At 39.8% G+C, this 18,580-nt stretch overlaps 1 protein-coding gene across 1 annotated transcript in view; it reads right to left on the bottom strand.

Annotated features, from left to right (window-relative positions):
* LMNTD1 (lamin tail domain containing 1) overlaps nt 1-16,152 on the bottom strand; it is a 214,358-nt gene extending 198,206 nt beyond the window's left edge. Inside the window, exons 1-2 of the mRNA XM_077774576.1 lie at nt 15,710-16,152; nt 9,772-9,873 (exon numbers count right to left, since the gene is read on the bottom strand). The gene's annotated coding sequence lies outside the window, so the exon portion shown is untranslated. The remainder of the gene's footprint in view (nt 1-9,771; nt 9,874-15,709) is intronic.
* Between the last annotated feature and the right edge of the window lie 2,428 nt (nt 16,153-18,580).

The raw sequence follows: 18,580 nt of genomic DNA, 5'->3' as shown, positions 1-18,580 counted from the left end.
TACCCAAGAAGACTCTCTGACTGTTCAGGGCCTATCTTTCAGAAAGTATTCTTTGAATGGTATCCCTTGGTCTCTCTTGTTGAGACCTTAGTTATTTTATTTTCTTACTCGTAGTGGTATTTGGGACTCTCCACCATGTGTACTTTGGCTTGTTTCTTGAGGTAGCCCTGGAGAAGAAAACATACAGACAAACACACAGGGAACAGAGGGACACAAACGCACAGACAAATCCAACAATCACGCTAACCGAGAGGGAAAACTAAAAAGTAATGAGAAAAGATGGAGGAGGGAAGGCGAATGATAGAAAATAAAAATACATTAAAAAGTCAAAAAGAAGAAAAGAAAAGGAAGAAAGAAGAAAACCGACAGACAAAGATCGGTTTAAAGCATATAACCAGATTTCCCAGCTACAATTAAATAGCCGGGTGTATGCAGTGCTGGTTGAAGAGGACAGAGAAAGAGATGATAGGGCAGAGATGAGGCAAATTTGGAAATAGAATGAACAGGCAGAAGGGATAAGCTTTTTTCAAAGAGCTAAAGGGTGGAATATGGTTGGAGAGGTGAGAGAAAGACGGTGGTGGTATCCAGAGAAGCTATCTAGTCTGATTACACCTGAGAGGCTTTGTTACACCGCCATTAACAGTCCCGCTGGTCGCTGCTTCCCTGTTGCTGGGGGGTTGAGTGGAGGGTGGCGGAAGTGTTGCAGCCTCAGATCCACCGGGGTCAAGCAGCAATACAACCTGAGTGCATTTGGGGAACGTAGCAATTTCAGGTCCACAGAGTCCACGTCGCCTCACCCCACTGCACCTGCTTTACTTGCCACCGCCGCTTCAGCAGGCAACTTTTCACTCATGCAGCCGCCGCTTCACCGGGCGCTGGCGCTACTTCACCGGGTCGCCGCCACCGCCGCTTTAGTGGGCCGATGTCGCACACGCCACTGCCACTTCACCCGGCACCGGGACCGCCTCCGCAGGCTTTGCTGCATGTTCAGCGGGCCACCACCGCCATGGATGGTGCCGGGCGCACGGCAGTTCAGTTTTTCCTGGCGCCTTCTGGGACCAGGGCACCTAGTTTAAAGTCAGCACCCCAGTCAGACCTAAAAAACACTGTCTTCCCAAGCGGAGGTTTTTCTCTTCTCCAGGGACAGTTCTATGAGCAATCTCAGCTTTTCTTTCCTTTCCCCTGGACTCGCAGCAGCTCGCCACCACTCGCCGGTTTATCCTTCACCGCAGCTGCAGGCAAGCCGGGTTCCCTCCCCTCCCTCCGCATCTCTGGTCCTGTCCGCTTTTATCTTCCCCAGTTCGCACTCATGCACTTATGAGGTTTCCTTCCCAGAGTACTCTGTCTCTTTCTCTTCCCAAACTCCTGTGGCTCAGTGTCCTACGACTTCAGGCCTTCTCTGCACTGAGAGATGAGTGCAGGTGAAATGTACGATGCTCCCTACTTCTCCGCCATCTTGCCTTCTCATATGTCTAGATGTGGTGTTTTTTACCCAATATCTTTAGCACTGTGGTCTCTACTAAAGCTAACATTTTCCTGTAGTTCTCAATACAAGACATCCCTGAGAGGTCAGAGAAAGAAAACTGTGTTAGTAACTAAAGTACACCTGCCATCTTTTTGCCTATCTGTGGAGAATCACTATCATTAGAAGGTCACACCACCCCCCTCACTTTTTAAAAAAAATTTTTTGGGAGCACCTGAGTGGCTTAGTCAGTTAAGTGTCCAACTTAGGCTCAGGTCATGATCTCACAGTTTGTGAGTTTGAGCCCCACATCAGGCTCTGTGCTGACAGCTTAGAGCCCGGAGCCTGCTTCAGATTCTGTGTCTCTCTCTCTCTGCCCCTCCTCTGCTCACACTCTCTCTCAAAAATAAATAAAAACATTTAAAAAATTTTTTAATTTTTAACGTTTTTATTTATTATTGAGAGACAGAGAGAGACAGAACATGAGCATGGGAGGGGCAGAGAGAGGGGGAGACACAGAATCCAAAGAAGGCTCCAGGTTCTGAACTGTCAGCACAGAACCCTACACAGGGCTCAAACTCAAAAACCGTGAGATCATGACGTGAGCCGAAGTCAGACACTTAACTGACTGAGCTACCCAGGCACCCCTCTCACTCACTTTTTTCAAGACTTTGCTAGCAATCTGTCCTCAAATTGACCTTACCTCAATGCTCTTTTGCATATGCTAACATAGTGCAATATGGTGACTGCCTCTTTAATTCATCCTGGAGTTCAAGACTGAAAGCCATATAATTGTCAACATCTTGATGCAAAAATCATATTTTGTTAATATGAAAATTCATTACTGTTCCCACACAGGACAGAGAAAGATTTTATAACAGCTAGGGGAAAAAAAAACATTGTATGATTTAAGAAAAAATAAAAATATACTGACATTTCCTTTTCACTTTGTACTAGTCTATAAGTTGTACCCAGGAAACTCCACAGTGCTGATGTCATTACTTGAGCATCTGAGCATCTGGAAAATGGAAGCTCATTGTTTTTGGCAAATTTTTCCTGTATGTTATAATATATGGCAGTTTTATATCTCGGAATTCAATTTCGTTGTAGATTGAGAGACACTGTCACTTTTTTTATCCTGATAAAAATATCAAGGCCATTTTTTAACACACTAAATATAGTTTTGAATTTAAATAGAGACCTCAGTTTGAATGGTGACTAACATAATTACTATGGGACAATATTTTATTTTTAGAAAGTATTTCAAGAGAACTGTATCATCACTCAAAGAGATTTTGTAATTTGTTTTATACCTCAGATTAAAGAGCCACAATTTTGATGCCTCGATAGGAGATAAATGGAATGTTATTTTGAAATGCCAATTATAAAAAGAGCTCTCAGAGATGCATTGTAAATAACTAGATTCCCTAAAATTTATCAGTTTATAAATATTATTTGAGGATTATGTTGGCTCCATATGGCTTTTTGAGGGTTTGAATTTTCTCTGGAGTGTTAATGGAAAATGCATAAAGATTTATATAATGCATATGCATTATATAAAGTTGTAAGTAAAAAGGCAATGCAGCCCCATATTTCCTCTCCCGGACTTTCTGATCTAGATATGTATACAATGTCAGTTCTGCTACTGACTACTGGGCTACTGTGGAGAAGTTACCAAATCTGTTGAAGCCTTGGTTTTCTCATCTGTATAATGGGGAAGGTCTTAATTAAATAACATACACACAGCATTTGACACAATGGCTGGCATGTCTCAAGCACTTAATAAACAATAGCTGCTATTGTTAGTTTCATTAATCACCAGAGATACTGGGATGCACAATGGAAACAATATTCCTTCTTTTTAAGCTTTTATTTATTTATTTTGAGAGAGAGAGAGCATGCATGTACAAGCAGGGGAGAGGCAGAGAGAGAGAGAATCTCAAGGAAGCTCAGTGCTGCCAGCACAGAGCCCATCATGGGGCTTGATCCCATGAACCATGAAATCATGACCTGAGCTAACATCAAGAGTTGGATGTCCAACCGACTAAGCGACCCCAGCGCACCTGGAAACTATATTCTTAAAGCCATCTCATGCTGCTTTCTCTTCATAAAATGCCCTTCCCGGACAATGACAGCTGATAGCCCAACCAGACTTCCAGGTACACCCTGAATGTCATTTTCTCCAAGAAGCCTTCTCCTCAATTACATGTGAACATTTACTCTCTTTCATGCCCAAAGTACATCATTTGCCTAAAATAAAATGCCAAAATACACAAAGGAACTGTTAAGAGTCCTTTGTGTTCTTACCTCTTTAGGGGCAGGGTTTCTGTTTTACTCATCTTAGCATTCCCCATCCTTTTAGCCCCTAATGTCAAATAGGAGAGAAAAATGGATGAATGTGGACAACTAAAATTCCAAGCAGCATATGACATATGCAGAGAAAGGAGTGTAAACAAAACTGCTAATGTTCAGAAGAGGGAGGGGTGGTGATCTGTGGTTGGTTGTATATGAAAACATAATTTGTCTGGAGGAAGTAGCTTTTAAGTTGTTCAAAAGGCTCAAGAGGCGTTCAAAGGAGAAAAAAGGAATGAAGGCAAGTTCATGAAGAAACAAGTGAACCAAGAAGAATAAGTCAGTTTGATTGGAGCACGCTGAGTGTGTGACTGGTGGGAGATAATTCCAGAAAGGGAGAAGCATCATAACTATGGAGAACCCTATACAACAGGCAACTAATGCTGGATTTTATCTGGGCGTCAGTGGGGACTTGCCAAAGCTGTGAGAGGAGGAAGTGACACAGAGAAGAAATGCCACTGCTCCCATCACAACCCGTTAGTTCTGGACTCATCAACACTCAGATAACTCTGCTTATTATCTCCAAAGTATCTGTCTCATGTCTCTCTCTTCAAGATACCCAGCCATGCCATATACTAAGTCTTGAAAGTGTGTAAAGCTAGCAGTCATCTATAGCTCTTGTCTCTGTAATAGAGAGTAAGTTTCTGCCCTTCTGGTTAAGAGCATGTGTTTGGGAGGCAAAAGTCCTGAATTCAAATCTTAGTTCTGCCAGGTACTAAAGAGTGATCTCAAGAAATTACTTAACCACTCAAAGTCATAGTTTCCTTACCTCTCAAATTAGGTAATCATCATATTAACTCATGGGGGCACTGTGAAGATTTTTTTTCCTTAATGTTTATTTATCTTTGAGAGAGAGAGAGAGAGAGAGCAATCAGGTTGGGGAGGGACAAAGAGAGAGACACACACACAGAATCCAAAGCAGGCTCCAGGGTCTGAGCTGTCAGCACAGAGTCTGATGCAGAGTTCGAACTCACAAGCCATGAGATCATTACCTGAGCCAAAGTCAGATGCTTAACTGAGTTACCCAAGCAAGGGATACTGTGAAATGTAAATGCCACACATGTAAAGTACTTAGAAGGGATCATGGAAACAGCTCATATGACACTATGACTCTTCATTGCTCCAACTCATCTACCCAGTTCTTTAAATTCCTTATTTTCTTTGGTCTCCAACTTTTAACACTGTTTCTTCTCCTCCCATATGTTCAGCAATCTGACTGGGCTCCCTTCTCTATTATCAGGGACGTCTCAAGAAAGGTTGATCCTCTCAAAGGACTCAAGCCTGAAAAGAGTATAATAAAGGAACTACTTACAAGATATGGACCGAGTTAAGAAACCAAAGATGGTGGAGCACCAATGAATGGTAAATCATGATCAACTTTAGGTTTAAAATGCAGGAAGGACAGAGGTGTCACTGGAGCTAGGTGGGAGCTAGAGATGTGGTCTGAGAGGAAAGCAGCCTCCCTAGAACAGCAGTAGGAGAAGGAGGGAGCAGTGTGTGCACAAGTGAATAATCCACCCTCTTTCTCCTCCTTCCCTCTAGTCTTTTGCCAGTGACTCCCATTGGCTGAACCCAAATGGAAGCAAAATAATAACAGAGCCAGGTGATGGATGTAGTCAACAGACGTCAGTTTTACGGGGGCAAAAGCAGGGCAGAGGAGGAGAGAGAACAGATGGTAGAGTTGGGCTGAGGCAAAATGTGCTGTTGCTTTTTGTATACGTGGGAGAAGTATGGGAAGGAACGGAAACATCTCAATGAAGAATCTCATTGCCCCCATGACAGGTGAATGAAATGAGACTCAGAAGTAGTGAACTGCCAAAGTTTCCACCTAGAAAAAGGAACCAGATTCAGATCCTTAAATGGTGCGTCAGGCCTATGCTATTTCCCAATATGCTGCGTGGGTCTACTCAGAGTGATGGCTGAAATTATCTTGGTCTCACTAAATAATTTCTGCCCTGAGATAAACCAAGGGTAGGGAATCATATCTTGTTTTTTGCCCCTACTTTAGTCCCCTATAAATACATTCATTGTGGTTTTCTGATCATTTCTCAGAGAGGGTTTCTTAAAAGATTGACTTTGAAAGATGACAATAACCAAACTGGATCCCCTCCTTTTTATAGAGAGAGGGAAGATTATATCTAAGATATGAAGGCATCTGAAAGAGGAGGGGGAGGAAGGAAAGAAAGAGGGAGGGAGGAAAGATGGAAGGAGAGAGAGAGAGAGAGGAGGAGAGGGGAAGGTAAGGCAACAGAGAATGGGAGAGGTAGGGATAGAAGTTTTGTAAAATCAGTTTGAGGAGCATTATTTGTAACAGCTGAAAACTGGAGACTAACCAACTGCATATTAACAACCAGAGAATAAAAAAACAAATTGTGAAATGTCTGTGTAATAGAATATTATACAGGAAGGGAACTGAAACTGCATACAACAAAACGAATGAAACTCCTAGATCTAGTATTAAGAGGAAGAAGTCATATTCCATTCATCCAAGATCTCAAACGCAGGTAAAATAATCTATGGTGTTAGAAAATAGAATTGTGGCTATTTAGGGCCTGAGAAATGACTGGAAAAGGGGTTTCTGGGTTATTAATAATTTTTTGTTTTTGTATATTTGTTTTTGTTTGTTTAATCTGGGGGTGGTTGTACAGGTGTGTTCATTTTGTGAAAATTTGTTCAGCTTCTTTCCCCTTATGATTTTTGCCCTTTTCTGTATGCACAGAGATGCAGTTGAGGTAACTAGTTGTGTTAGTCAGTTTGCTGCAGTAAAAATCAACCTCCCCAAGTCTCTGTAGCTTACAATTATCTCTCTGTGTTAGGCAGAATTCTACAAAGGCCTCCATGCTCTCTATCCTGTGGTGTTACTCCTGTGATTCTATTATGTTACATGGCAAAGGGATTTTGCAAATGTAATTAAGTTGATTAATCAGTTGACTTTAAGAGAAGATTATCTGGGTGAACCTAACCTAATCACATGCACCCTTTAAAAGCTGAGAGTTCTCTCCAGCTGCTGGTCAGAGATCTGCCAGGGAAGGGAGATTCAATGTGTCACCACTGGCTTGAATATGGAAGAGCCACACTCAAGAGACCTAGGAACTGAAAGCAACCCTTCACTGATAGCCAGCAAGAAAATAACTCTTCAGTCCTACAACCACAAGAACATAAATTCTGCAAATGATGAGTGGACTCAGAAGAGAACTCCAAATACCAAATGAGAATGGCAGCTGACACTCTGATATCAGTCCAGTGAGACCCTGAGCAGGGTATCTAATAGGGCCACACCCATATATCTGACCTACAGAAATTATGAGATAAATATATTTGTAGTTTGAAGCTGCTAAGTTTATGGTAGTTTATAATTCAGCAATAGAAAATTAATGCACACTTGCTCACAGTTTGGCAGCTTTGTGTTTGAAGCTGTTAAGATTCTGTACAGCTTTGCTCCACATGTCTTCACATTCTGACCCATATTGAAGGAGCTTCCCTATTTGGGACACTCTAGGACAAAGGGTAAAGAGCAAATGAGCTGACAAAACACCATGATGGCTCACATCTGTTCACACTTCAGTGGCCAAACCAGGTCACACAGCCATGCCTAAAGGCAATGGGGAAGGGTGTGTCATCTTATAGAAATGGAGAGATCAAGTAATCTTGAAAAATAATACAATCCACCACCATGGAACATTATAACTCTGGCCTAATAAGAAAGAGCAAAGTTTTGGTGGTCAGGAAGACCTGAGTAGGAATTTTGGTAATCACCTTACTGGCTGTGTGAAATTAGGACATTTCCTAATTTCTCTGAGCTTCAGTCTTTTAAATGGTGTGATTCTCTTACAGAATTGGTATTAATGTTAAATATACCAGTATAATGTCTGAGAGATATTCTAATATATGTTGATAAATATTAACCTCAGACTCTTTTCTCAAGGACTAACAGAATGTAATTCTTCCAAAGGGAAAGTCAGGGAATGGAAGCCACATCTAAACATACTCCCTTTTCCTCATTTTCCTAATATAACTAATGCAGAACCCCAAATGCATAATTCCTTTATGTGCTGTTATCTCTTTGAACACTGTAGTAATAAATAATTTATAGTAAAGGGGATATGATATTACTCTTCTGAATGGGATTATTAAATATAATCAATATCAGACGTGGAATTACTTTATAATTACATTTTTAAATTGATGATTCACTTGAATATCTATTTTTGGTTTGTGAAAATGTTGTCATAAAGTCATAGTGATTGCAGTTGAAAATCTGGGCAAGTCAAACAATCAATAAATACTTTGTCCTCAGACTATTTTATTTGGGCCTTCTTTTACCTGCCCTGATGGTTTTAAAGACTATTTCAGATTTCTAGTTCATAAATATTTGTGACTTTAAAAAAATGTTTATTTTTGAAAGAGAGACAGAGCGCGAACAGGGGAGGAACAGACAGAGAGGGAGACACAAAATCCGAAGGAAGGTCCAGGCCCTGAGCTGTCAGCACAGAATCCAAATGAGGGCATGAACCCATGAACAGAGAGACCAATGCGGGCTTGAACCCATGAACAGTGAGATCATGACCTGAGCCGAAATTGGACACCCAACCAACTGAGCCACCCAGATGCCCCAATATTTGTCACTTTTAAAGTAACTATTATTAGTTGTTCTTGTTCAAGCCTCAATCCACAATTTAGGGTTTTAATTTTTTTCTTATTACACAAAAAAATAACCACTTCTCTCTCGATCTCTGTTTCTCTGTCTCTGTCTCTCTTTCCTTCTCTCTCTCTCTCTCTCTCTCTCACACACACACACACACACACACACATCATGAAGTCAGTACACTTTCATCAGAAAAAGGAATAAAAGCAAGTCACTCCAAAAAACCCACTAAAACTTATGAGCTGAAGATAGCGGCAGTCAACATTTTGGTGTGTAATCTTCCATTTTTTTTCCAGAATACTTAGATAGTTACATAGATAGATAACATATGTTGGCATTTCTGTATATTTACATTTATTTCTTTCACAAAAATGGGATGACATACACTATTTTATAACCTGTTTTTTCATATAGTTATATGCATATATTCCACTGTCTTAATGATTTCATTTAATAATTCTATGTATATTTTTCAGTCAGTACTTTATTATTGGATATTTAGGTTATTTGTCAATTTTCTATATTCCAGCCTCTTAAACAGAACTTCCACTAGCCTATACATATGAATTAGAGGAAGCCAGTGTGTACGGCTTGGTGGCCAAGGCACTAGCTGGATTTTGGCACTATTCACCCCGACTTCCCCCTTTGATCAGATCCAAAGACTGTAGCTCTTCTCTTAAATATCAAAATATATACTAGAAATGTTAAAGAACAATAAGCATAGAATCTCTCTCAGAATGAATGAGCCTTTGTTGAAATCTCCAGCCATTTATATTATCAAGAGTTGCCAGATGATATACAAAAGTGTCTGCATCTTGGTTTATAAATTGCCCTTTCCACAATTTGTCTTTATTGACTGGTTAATTCTTTGTGAAAGGGCATCACAACTGATTAAAGTGCTATAGATTTTACAGTTCAGAGGCACATGGTGTACTGTTTGCCGTGTCATCACAAAGGTGCCCCTGTGATTAAAGCACTTGGGTACTGTTTTTTTCCCCCACAACAAAATTTTAAAAAGGCAGCCTTGTGTTCTGACTCTTCTTTTGCTTCAGACCAAGAAAATGATTGCTTATAAAGTCCCCAAAAGAACGGCTAACAATGACTTTTGAAAGCTCTGAATGAAGCTATTGTTATAGAAATATGACTGCTTTTATGTGGAAAACAATTACATTATCTATCTATCTATCTATCTATCTATCTATCTATCTATTTATCACATATAAGGAATTCAATGAATGTTTCCATTGGCTTCTGTTAAGAAGTCCTTTGGGGAGACTGGGAGGCCAATTACTAGGAGCTGTTGGACACTGACCTCTAACTTGAGCCCCTGGTCCTAGCCTTCTGTTGTCTCTCTCTGGGCTCCAACTGCTGTTCGTCAGATGAATATTCTATTGTTGGCCTTTTCAGAGAGGAACTGTTAAAGGAAAAAGGAAGATTATTTGCAAGTGATTATGAAAATGTTCCAACAAAGAATGAAATGAAGTAATTAGCTTCCTTTTGCAGCCACTGACCAATCACGGGTAAAGCCACCCTCCTCTTTACCCCAGATGGGGATGGAGGTGGCAGTACCTGTAAATTTATGCTAAGATATTTCTCATCTTATTAACCTTTTAAAATGGAGGCCACTTCCTGAATGGGAAAACTATATAAAATAACAAGCTATTTAGTTCCTAAGAGAACTAAAAAATTTTAACATTTATATGATATACCCCTTTAAAAGTAAGAAGCTGAGAGATCTGTGGGATTGTGTTAGCAGACTGTTCATTTTTGCTGTATGTAAAAGGTCTTGCTATGGCCCAGAATAAAGTGCAAGAGAAACCATATCACCTCCCTATTCAGGTGAGCCTAAGTAAGGTCTGACAGGAATCTCAAAGCTATGAGAAAAAGCTTCTTGAACTTGATCTGCGCTGTATTATTTTGGAAAATGAGGGAAGATCATGGGTTGTCTTTCTCATAGATAATTTGACATTGTGGACTACTGGAAAATATGAATGGGAAAATGGACAATTGGAAAATGTATATGGCAGGAGGATAAAAAAGGAGTATCTAGACCTGACCCTAGTCAGTTACAAGTTAGCAGATAGCTTTGTCCAAGACATGGATAATGACATGGCTGCTATATGGAATGAGGTTTCTTCATTTTCACCTTGAGGAGAGACTTGAAGTAAGGAAGTGGGTGGGTTTGCTGGAGGCCTGGAAGTGCTTCTGTGAAAATGGATACCACCAGTGATGGAAAATAGTGGTTAACTTCCAGGGCTACCATAAGAACCAACCAAAGGGTTTATTTAAAGAATGGAAGTAGTTAGATGTAGAGGACGAGAGTTAGGAAGAATGAGAAGGCAAAAGAAAAAGCAGAAAAGATAAAAGCTTTACACTTTGAGATCTTTCTTAAAATCCCTGGCTTCTTACCTTTCTACTTTTCTGTCTCAGGTCTAACACTCTAAATAACACTACCCCTAGGAAGCCTTCTGTTCCCAGCCTGAGTGAGATGTCCTCATCTGGGTCCTTGGACTCTCAGTGTCCACCCGTCACCACAAAGGTCTGCAGTGGCCTACATTTGCTTGCCTGTCTATCTGGTAGACACTGAGCCTCATTAATTCAGTACAACATACCCTCTTTCCTCTCTACTGTGGTCTTAGCACCTAGAGCAATGCTTGGTACATAGTCAATGTTCAAAAGTATGTTGAATGAATAAATTGCAGGGGAGGGGGTAGAGAAGTCATGGCAGAAAGAAGTCTGATCAGAGAGGAGCAGATTCCTGGGATGGCCAAGGTCCACAGGTAGAGAATTGGTACAGTTTGGAGATTTAAAGAAGCACCATAGAGTGTGAGACAGTAGCAAAGAAGGGACCTGAGGGGCAAATGAGGTTGATCATAAAGAGCTCTCAAGTCATGTGAAAGAGATTAGAATTAATGCTGAGGGTAGCATGGAGACATTCACAGGAAAGTTGGGAAGTAATGTTATTCAATTCTTCAATTCGTGTGTTTGGAAAGAGGAAGTGTGCTGCAGCCTGGAGGCAGGGATCCCATTTAGAAGACAGTTGCAGACCTATGGGAGATGTCATCATGTGTTGAGTGTGGAAGGAATGGAGAAATGGATTGATTTAAGAAATATTTCAAAGGTAGAGTTGACAGAGTTTTGATATAGATAGAAAATAAGTATTAAAAAAGGAGATGTTAAGATTGATAGTTATATTTTAAGATTGGTGGCTTGAGTAAATAGATACTGACTGGTGCAAGTAGGAAGAGTATTTTTGCACTTTTGTAAAATCACTTTCAGGCAGGTTAAAGTCAATGTGCCTGTGTACATCTGGAGGCAGTTAAATATGCACATCTTGAGAGCTCAGATTAATAATGGAGATGGAGACACAGATTTTGTGATCATGGGCAGAGGTGGTAATTAAAGCCAGGTAAATTGATGAGGTTGCTTAGAGGAGTGTTTAAAGGGAGAAGAGAAGAAGACTCAGGACTCTCAAGAACAGATACCTTTTTTTTTTTTAAAGGACAGAAGAAAGGAACCTGAAAAGAATAGTACAACCAAGCAGACTGAGAGATGGAGATGCCACAGAAGCAGAGGAGAGAATTCATTTCAAATAGAAATAGTGGTCTAAACACCAAAGTCTAGAAGAAGTTAGGTTGACAGCTGAGACAGTGTCCATTAAATCCATTACCTTGATAAGAATGGCTTCAGTAAAAGTCTGGGGACAGAAGCCATATTACACTGGGTTGAGAAGTCAACAGGAGACAAGAGTGTGACTACAGTGAGGATGGACAAATATTTCAAGAAGTTTGACTGTAATGGGGCAAGTACAATTTTCAAAGCTCTTAAAAATTCAGTCCTCATGGAAAGAAATAATTGGCAACTAGCTGTGGCCTAAGGAAGCTCAAAGAGCAAAAGAGACCCCCAGGAGCTGTGGATAATTCCAAAACCTTGGAGGTGGTAGTCTCACTCACAGAAGACAGAAGAAAATGAATTTGATGGGAAAGTTCCATTTTAATGTCTGATATGGTGTTTTGCCAAGTGAAAATACACAAAAGGAGTTAGAAAAAGGAGTGGAATTGACAAAGCGCTCTGGCTGACATGAACATCTCAGGACTTCTATGCAGTAGTGGCAGCTAAGACTGTCCACAGGTATAAGACTCCCAGAGGAACAATGTGAACAAGAAGAACAGACAAGGACAGTCTGACACAATAGTCCACTGATATTTGTCACCTAGGACCCAGGTGCTTTTCCTAATTGGACAACTGGATGAGGGAAGTCAAGTTGTCATGTTTATGTAGATTTTTAAACCTTTCCTAAATGATTATGAGTATAGACAAATTTAAAGTTTTGATTATCAAAGACAAGTTAACACCTCCACCTCCAGGCTATGTACTGTATAATACTCTTGACTTTACAACCTAAAATTCATTCAGGAAAATTTATTTAGATACCTTTGGCATTTTCTGTATTACATAATTGCTAAGAACAATGTATTTCCCAACATAAACTACATTTTCAATAATAAGTAAAATTATGAGAGATACAAATATACAGTTCAGGATCTCTGTGAATGAATGCTGAATGGTGTCATATGCTTGAGCAACAGCCAGAACGTGGGTGACTGATGCTTAGAAGACATGGAGCACTTTGTTAGGAAGTGGAACTAAAAAGGTGGGTGGAAGTCAGATCATTGCAAGTCTTCAATATTTTGCTAAGTTTCATTCTGCAGGCAAGCGAGAAATCACTGAGTTATTGTGGGCAGGGGAGGGAGGCTTTGATCTGAGTTTTAAGAAGGTAATTCTGGTAATTAGTAGGCTCCTAAGACATATTTGCAGATGAGAAATGATGAAATGATGACTGAAGCCTATGGGGTCAGAGAAAAGGTACCATTACTGTTTGGAAGATAATGGGAGATAACATGGAAGTCCTCTCATTCAGTGAAATTAGGGACCGAATTTGATCACTCATTTGCAAAACTTATCAAATCAGAGAATAATAAACAAAAGATATTTACCTTGGGTATTATATTGTAACTTAAGATGCATATGAGTACATTCATCTAGCGATGCCAAGGCCCCTTCTTTGAGTACAGGTCTGACAAACGGAGTATTGTATCAGTTTTGCTGCATGAACCACACCCATGTTTCTGCTTCTTTAAATTGCAGCAAAAGGCATTTGGAGTGCAGAATCTTAAAGAAGTTTTTACGAGAGTTTCCTCCAAACATTTTGGGCTCCCCTCTCCATACTTATTTGGATTATAAGACTCTCATCAAGTCTTTCCAAAGCTTTCAACTCAATTTTCATAGAACAGTTCTCTTTCACACTCCTATCTCATTACTTTACCTAGTATTTTATTAAATATTGTAACATAATAAAAAGTAAAATGGCATTGACCCAGCTTGAGAACAAAATACAACTGTTTCTTGGTAAATGTGCAACTGAATTGAGGAAGAGGAAAGTTCACCATTCCAGGCAACTTCTTACTAGTCTCCAGTGATGAGTGTGTGTAAGAGAATTGAAGAGTGTCATTAGGACATGATATGGCTAGCAGAGCTTCTACTGTGATGATCTGAGCTGGGGCTACAGCAATGGAAAATGAGAGGAGAACAAATTGAAAAAGCATCAAGACGCTAGCTTTGGAAATAAACAGGCTTGAGTTCAAATTCTGACTTCATCATTGAGCTGTAAGCATCCAAGTTTCTGTTTTCTTACATGTAAAATCAAATTAAGCAGAATATAATGAAAATCCACCTAATGCACTTAGCAATGTGCCTGACAAAAGTAAATAATATGGTATTAAGTCAATAGAATTTGATGTTGAATTAAGGAAAGTAAAGAGTCAAAGATGACTCCCTATTGTCTACCTTGGCTGAGTAAAAGATAATAACACCACTAACTGAAACACAAGAGGAGAAATAGGTTTGGTAGATAATATAATAATGTTAGTTTTGGATGTATTGAGTTTCCTGGTATGATATCCATATTGAGGTGACTAGGAGGCAGCTGGAGGTATTATTCTGGCTTTCAGTGAGAGGTTTTGGTTAGTGATATTAACTTGAAGTCATAAATACAGAATAACAAATGAAGCTATGAAATGGATAGGTTTGGTCACAAAGGGAGTGAGGACATGGTAGGTTGGTTGGGGAAAATACACAATCAGACATGAGGCAAAATCCAAGATACAGAGAAACCAGCTGGGGTAGTGAGGCAATAGTGGCATGTCCACCTGTGTCCAAGAAACACAGGCATGGTTTCGATGATTAGATGCGTTCTAGATGAGGCCTCCAGCTTATTCGGCCCCTAGTCTAGTTCCGTATCCAGTCTCCCTTCACATCCACTTTCTGCTCAGATACTAAGCTGATCTTTTTTTTTTTTTTTCTGTATGCTTGTTTGGTTATTTACTTATTTAGAGAGAGAGTGAATGGGAAAGGGCACAGAGAGAGGGAAAGAGAGAGTCCCAAGCAGGCTCCAAGCTGTCAGCACAGAGCCTGACAAAACATGAGATGATGACCTGAGCAGAAATGAAGAGTCAGATGCTTAACCACTGACCCACCAAGGCACCCCAAGGCTGGTCTTTAAACCATCAAATCCATCACATTACACTCATGTTGAAAAGCAAAAAAAAAAAAAAAGAAAAAGAAAGAAAGAAAGAAATAGTGGAATGTAGAAAAAATATTGAGATTGCTTTCTAAACTTGACACAAAGAGCAGGGAAGAAAAAAGGATGACCTCTATTTGGAAGGATTATGATTCAAATGGAATTATCAGAGGAAAGCCAAATTTCAGTCAGTTGTATCTTTATTTTCTCAATAAAAATTTAATTAGAAAATATGAGAGGAGGAGCCAAGATGGCAGAAGAGCATGGAAGTCTCTTTTTTGTCTTGTGTACATGAAATACAGACAGATCAACACTAAACCATCCTGCACACCTAGAAACTGATTTGAGGAATAACAATAATCTGCACAACCTGAACTGCAGAACTCAGCAGGTATGCTGCATGGAGAGGTGAACTGGGGGAGAGAGGAGATGCGGAGGACAGGCAGCTGTTTTTGCTTGCAGAGAGGAAGGGGACAGGGGTGGGGAGGTGGAAGTAGAGAGTACAAGAAAAGCACCCCCCTGAAGAAGCAGCTGGAGAGAAAGGGGGGGGGGAGGTGGAAACAGCCGCAGCGACTGATCGAAGAAGGGAGAAAGGAAAGAGGGTTTAAATTCCATTTAGACTCTACGAACAGGGGGAACACAGAGTCTGAAACTCCACAGCTCAAAATACCTGGTGCGAAAGGCGAATTCCCAGGAGAAGCGTGGGTCCGGGAGCTCCTCGGGCTACACAAGATTTTCCACAATCCCGGAAATGCTGCTGCTGAGTGATCGGTGAAATTTTTCTGGGTCAGGCTGACACCCAGCCGCGAGTATCTGGACATAGGCAGCAGCAAGGTTTTGCTAGCATTCCTGGGTGCAGCCGGCACCCAGCCACAGCTCGGTGAGACCCGCCCCCAGAGAGTCTGCGGGGAACAAAGCCTCAGTCCCTCCAAAGTGAGCAGTCACGAAATACAGCCATATCTCAGATAAAACTCAGGACGGAGGTGCTGCCTGGCAACCTGACGGCTGGTTACAGACAGTGCAAAAGTGGGGAGTGGACTGAAACTGAAGACAAAGGACGGGTGCGGGATTGCTGATAGGGGAAAGCACAGAGGTCTGATTCTAGCCTGGATATCTGAGACGCCATTTTCACCCCGACCGCGCGTGCGCATACACACCGCGTGCGCCACAACAATCCACCCTAGTAAGCTAAGCAGCGCCATCTAGTGGAGAACGGAGCCATTACGCTAAGCCCCGCCCATCTGGGCCAACTGCGCTTTTCAGGAACAGCACAAATCTCTTCTCCTGGTTTTAAGGACTCTGAAGGGCTTCCTAGTTTGACTTCAGGGGAAAATGATGTAATAACAATCATATCTTGATCTGTTCGCTGGCCCATCTATTCAATTTTATTTTTTATTTTTTATTCTTTTTTGTTTCTTGTCTTTTACTTGATTACAGAAAGATAATTAAAAATTATTATTTTAAAGTTTTTATTAAAAATATTTTCCGTTTATTTTTTGACTAAATTTTTTACTTTTTTTTTGCAAATTTTCAAATTCTATTATACTTCCATAATTTCAAGTTATTCTATTTCATCATATTTATTTTTTCAAATTTTCAAAATTTTTGTCTGTTTGTTTTTGTTTTTGTTTTGTTTCTCTTTTTCCTTTTTTCTCTAAACGGTCAAGCTCCTTTCAGTAACCAGACCAAAACACACTTAGGACCTACTATCACGTATTTGATTTTGTATGTTTGTGTGTTCTTTGTAATTCTTTAATTTTATTTTTTTCCCTTTTTTCTCTAATCAGTCAAGCTCCGTTCAACAACCAGACCAAAACACACCTAGGATCTAGCATCACTTATTTGATTTTGTGTGTGTGTTGTTTTCAATTTTAATTTTCCCTTTTATCTCTAATCAAACAAGCTCCTTTCAATAACCAGACCAAAACACGCCTAGGATCTAGTATCATTTATTTGATTTTTGTGTGTGTGTGTGTGAGTGTGTGGTTTTTCATTTTAATTGTTTTCCTTTTTTCTCTAACTAATCAGCTCCTTTCAATAACCAGACCAAAACACACCTAGGATCTAGCATTTCTTATGTGATTGTGTGTGTGTGTGTGTGTGTGTATGTGTGTTGTTTTTAAATTTTTAATGTTCATGTTAGTAAAGGGATGGAGAACCCGCCTTTCATGCTGATGGCCACCAAAAGAAAGCCAGAGTAGCCATACTTACATCAGACAATCTAGACTTTTAAATAAAAACTGTAATAAGAGATGAATAAAGGAATTATGTCATAATTAAGGGGTCTATTCACCAAGAAGACATTAAACATTTATGCTCCAAATGTGGAGCACCCAAGTATATGAATCAGTTTATCACAAATATAAAGAAACTCATTGATAATAATACCATAACAGTAGGGGAATTCAACACCCCCTTATAGCAATGGACAGATCATCTAAACAGAAAATCAATAAGGAAACCATGGCTCTGAGTGACACACTGGGCAGATGGACTTAACAGATATATTCAAAACATTTCATCCTAAAACAGCAGAGTATGCATTCTTCTCCAGTGCACATGGGGACATTTTCCAGAATAGATCACATACTGGGACACAAATCAGTCCTCAACAAGTACAAAAAGATCGAGATCATACTGTGCATACTTTCAGACCACAACACTATAAAACTCGAAATCAACACAAGAAAAAAATTTGGAAAGGTAACAAATACTTGGAGACTAAAGAACAAATGGGCTCACCAAAAAGTTAAGGAGGAAATTAAAACGTACACGGAAGCCAATGAAAATGATAACACCACAACCCAAAACCTCTGGGATGCAGCAAAGACAGTCATAAGAGGGACATATATAGCAATCCAGGGCTTCCTAAAGAAGGAAGAAAGGCGTCAGATATACAACGTAACCTTACACCTCAACGAGCTGGAAATTAACAGCAAATAAAAGCCAAAAAAACAAAAGAAGACAGGAAATAATAAAGATTAGAGTAGAAACAATGCTATTGAAAACAAACAAACAAACAAACAAAAACAACAAGCAGTAGAACAGATCAATGAAACCAGAAGCTGGTTATCTGAAAGAATTAACAAAATTAATAAACTACTAGCCATTTTGATCAAAAAGAAAAAAGAAAGTACTCAATAAAATAAAAAATGAAAGAGGAGAGATCATAACCAACACAGTGGAAATAAAAACAATAATAGAAGAATATTATGAGCAATTATATGCCCCAAAAATGGGCAATCTGGAAGAATGGACAAATTCCTAGGCACATATAAACTACCAAAACTGAAACAGGGAGAAATAGAAAAGTTGAACAGACCCATAACCAACAAAAAAAAATTAAATTAGTAATCAAAAATGTGTCAAAAGACAAGAGTCTAGGGTCAGATGGCTTTCCAGGGGAACTCTACCAAACATTTAAGGAAGAGTTAACATCTATTCTCTTGAAGGTGTTCCAAAAAAAATAGAAGTGGAAGGAAAACTTCCAAACACTTTCTATGAAACCTGCATTACCTAGATTCCAAAACTAGACAAAGAT

This window comes from Crocuta crocuta, unplaced genomic scaffold (genome assembly GCF_008692635.1).
Source record: "Crocuta crocuta isolate KB4526 unplaced genomic scaffold, BGI_CrCroc_1.0 scaffold176, whole genome shotgun sequence".
Classification (NCBI taxonomy): Eukaryota; Metazoa; Chordata; class Mammalia; order Carnivora; family Hyaenidae; genus Crocuta; species Crocuta crocuta.
Note: the sequence above shows the minus strand (reverse complement) of the source record. Positions and strands in the feature narration are given on the sequence as shown.